Raw genomic sequence first — 3,365 nt, 5'->3', positions numbered from 1 at the left:
AGTTTGAAAAGCTGAGGTCTGCCATACAGTTCTAAAACTTTACGTGCTTCCGGTCTTCCTTGTTGGTTGATTGAAGGTTTGAGGAAATGGCGACAGTCACTCATTGTCGGTCGTCGCTGTTGCAGAATCTGGATGTTGGCGCGCTTTCTTCTCGACACGGTCACCAGGCGAAACGGGCTCTTGATGTGCACCAGCTAATGCTTCGCTTCCGCGACACCGTTTCAGTAACTATCATAGCAAGTCGAGCGCAATTACATGCTGCCAAACCCCGGAAGCGCGGCAACTCGCGGGAGCGTCACTCAACACACCTGCTTCACCGCCCTACTCCCACCAGACTCCCTCTGCCCGTGCTCCACGCGACCGAGTTCACACTGCCAAAGATCCTAAACACTTTTGTTCTCCACAGGGCCTATCGACGTGTTCGTTCGATAGCATAGTTTTCCCTAGGCCAGACCCAGCGTATAAATACAAATAATATTCACAAAACAAACCAATTATAAATCGACATAAATGCATATATATGTACAAATAGTAAAACAATTACAATATACAAAGACACAGAAATGTTATATCTTCAGGTAACAAAATAAGGAAAAAAATTTGCAGTGCAATAGGTGGAATAGGAGGATATGCATTTCCCGTGTTACAAGGTGACACAAAAACAGCACTCTGAAGTATAGTTCAATGGCTTCTATTAAACCTCGCCAAACCCATCTCATTCCCTGAGACACCATCACTCAGCTATGCAGGAGACGTGGTTGTCATCTCAACCGTATCACTAGCAAAGAAAACCAGAAAGTGCCTCAGCATAATTCCTCACTGTCTCACCAGAACGCACTTCCTAATGATGGTACACGTTCCATACTTGAAAATATATTGGTCGATCACTCGGTATCATCAACTACTGACTTCAGAGACACTAGAACAGAACCTCCCCCCCCCCCCCCTTCTCAGAGGACTCACGACACCACCTATACCCGCGAGGACTGTCAGCTGACTCCTCGATTTCATGACCTGCCAAATCGCTTCATGAAACTATTTAACGTTTTGGTATTCGGTCCACTCAGAATCAGGAGCAGACTGTCGGCATTTCCGTTGCCAATTTCCTCCTCCGCTTCTTAAAGGTGCTGCTTTCTGACCAGAGTATTGGGAAACAATGGCTATCATGGGAAAATAACTCCTCTAGTCTCCTCTGACCATCACTCATTGAGGAGGATAAAGGAAACAGCAGGCCCCAGTATATTATTGCTGAACAAAACATAACTTGCTCCTACAAACGAAACAGGTCTTTTGGACCATAATAGCTTACAGGACTAGCATAAAGGTGCGGCCAGAGAATTATATGATACAACGAGATCGTGGCGTCTAAGGTATACCTCTTGCTTGATCTACTTATCTTAGTCCTTATTGAGCCGGCCGAAGTGGCCGAGCGGTTCTAGGCTCCACAGTCTGGAACCGCGCGACCGCTACGGTCGCAGGTTCAAATCCTGCCTCAGCCATGGATGTGTGTGATGTCCTTAGGTTGGTTAGGTTTAAGTAGTTCTAAGTTATAGGGGACTGATGACCAAAGCAGTTAAGTCCCATAGTGCTCAGAGCCATTTGAACCATTTCCTAGTCCTTATTGAAGCCTTATATGTACATCAGCAGCAAAATGTACGTTTACTGCATTATTCGTTCACCACACAACCCTACTCGGCGCGTGGAAATCCTGGAAGATCCCGCAACTTCCTGACAGATTAAAACTGTGTGCCACACCGACACTGGAGCTCGCGACCTTTGTCTGTCACGGGCAAATGCTGTACCAGCTGAGCTACCAAAGCACGTCTCATGACCCGTCTTCACAGCTTTAATTCCGCCAGTACCTCGTCTCCTACCTTCCAAACTACACAGAGGCTCTCCCGCATACCTTGCAGAACTAGTACTCCTGAAAGAAAGGATATTGCGGAGACATGGCCTTGCACTGGCTGGGTGATGTTTCCAGAGTGAAATTTTCACTCTGTAGCGGAATGTGCGCTGATATGGTTTCATTCTGGAAACTACCTCCAGGATTAAAAGCTTAACTAAATCAAAAGAAGTCCAATCACAAGCTGCCAGAAGGAAATCTTATGAAACAAAAATGTGCTAAAAATATAAAGTAGCAGGCAATGCCGATTACTAGGACACTAGCAAAGTAAAATAAAGAATTTGGGTCACATGGAGAGTGTGGCAGTGAACAAAAGCACAGTCAGTCGTTGGAGGCGGCGTATGTCATCATCGCGAGGTGGTCGCGCAAACCTGTCCGATCTCCGACAATCCGGCCGGTCACACATATCTGTGACTAAGCAATGTTGGAACATGCGGGCACATTCGACGTGATGGACGGATCACAGTCAAAACCTCGCTGCTCAAATGGACGTCTCTGCTGGCTGTACTGACACAATCGTCCACCAGTTGAGATATTCAGAAATGTGTGCTCGCCGGGTTACTCGCCGCCTATAAGCAGACCGTAAAAAGCAACGAAGGACCATCTGTCCGGAATTGAGTGTTACGAGTCTGACCGTGATAATTTTTGTCGAACATCGTCACAGGCGATGAAACATGGGTTCATCACTTCGAAAGGAAGCAAAACAGTAATCAATAGAGTGGCACCGCACCACCTCTCCTCAGAACAAAAAGGCCAAACCCGCACCGTCAGCCGATAAAGTTATGGTGATTGTTTTCTGGGACTCTGAAACGGTTGTTCTGTTTGATGCCCTCCCTCATGGTGTAATGATTAACTCTGAAGTGCGTTGTGCTACACTCAGGAAACTGAGGAAACGACTTTAGCGTGTTCGTCACCACAAAAATGTAAACGAACTTCTCCTTTTCCACGACAGCACAAGGCCACAAAGGTCTGGTCACCCGAGAGGAGCTCCTAAAAATTCGTTGGACTGTTCTTCCTCATCAGTCTCACAGCCCGGAACTCGCACCCCCCGACTTCCATCTGTTTGGCCGAATGAAGTGTGCTCTCCGTGGGAACCTGCAGGTGGATGGTAGGGAGAGTGTTGATGGAGCGAGACGACGTTTCCGACGTCGATCAGTAGAGTGATACTGTGCGGACTTACAGGCCCCCCCAGTAAGGCGCCGTAGCACCGTCGCATTGAACGGAGATTATGTTTAAAAAGGGGGTTTTGTAGCCAAATGCGTAGGGAATGATATGGCGGGTTGGAATATTTAATAAAGCCAACCTACATTCAGGAAAAAATGTGTTGCGTTACTTATTTAACTCTCCTCGTACATCTATAGTCGGTAGTCCAGCTTACCCATGTGTGAGGGAGGGTAATTTTTGGAAAACTTGTCTCTTTTTCGGGTGTGGTTCGCGAGAAGAACGATAGGCTGTACACTAC

Source organism: Schistocerca gregaria, chromosome 2, assembly GCF_023897955.1.
Source record: "Schistocerca gregaria isolate iqSchGreg1 chromosome 2, iqSchGreg1.2, whole genome shotgun sequence".
NCBI lineage: Eukaryota > Metazoa > Arthropoda > Insecta > Orthoptera > Acrididae > Schistocerca > Schistocerca gregaria.
Note: the sequence above shows the minus strand (reverse complement) of the source record.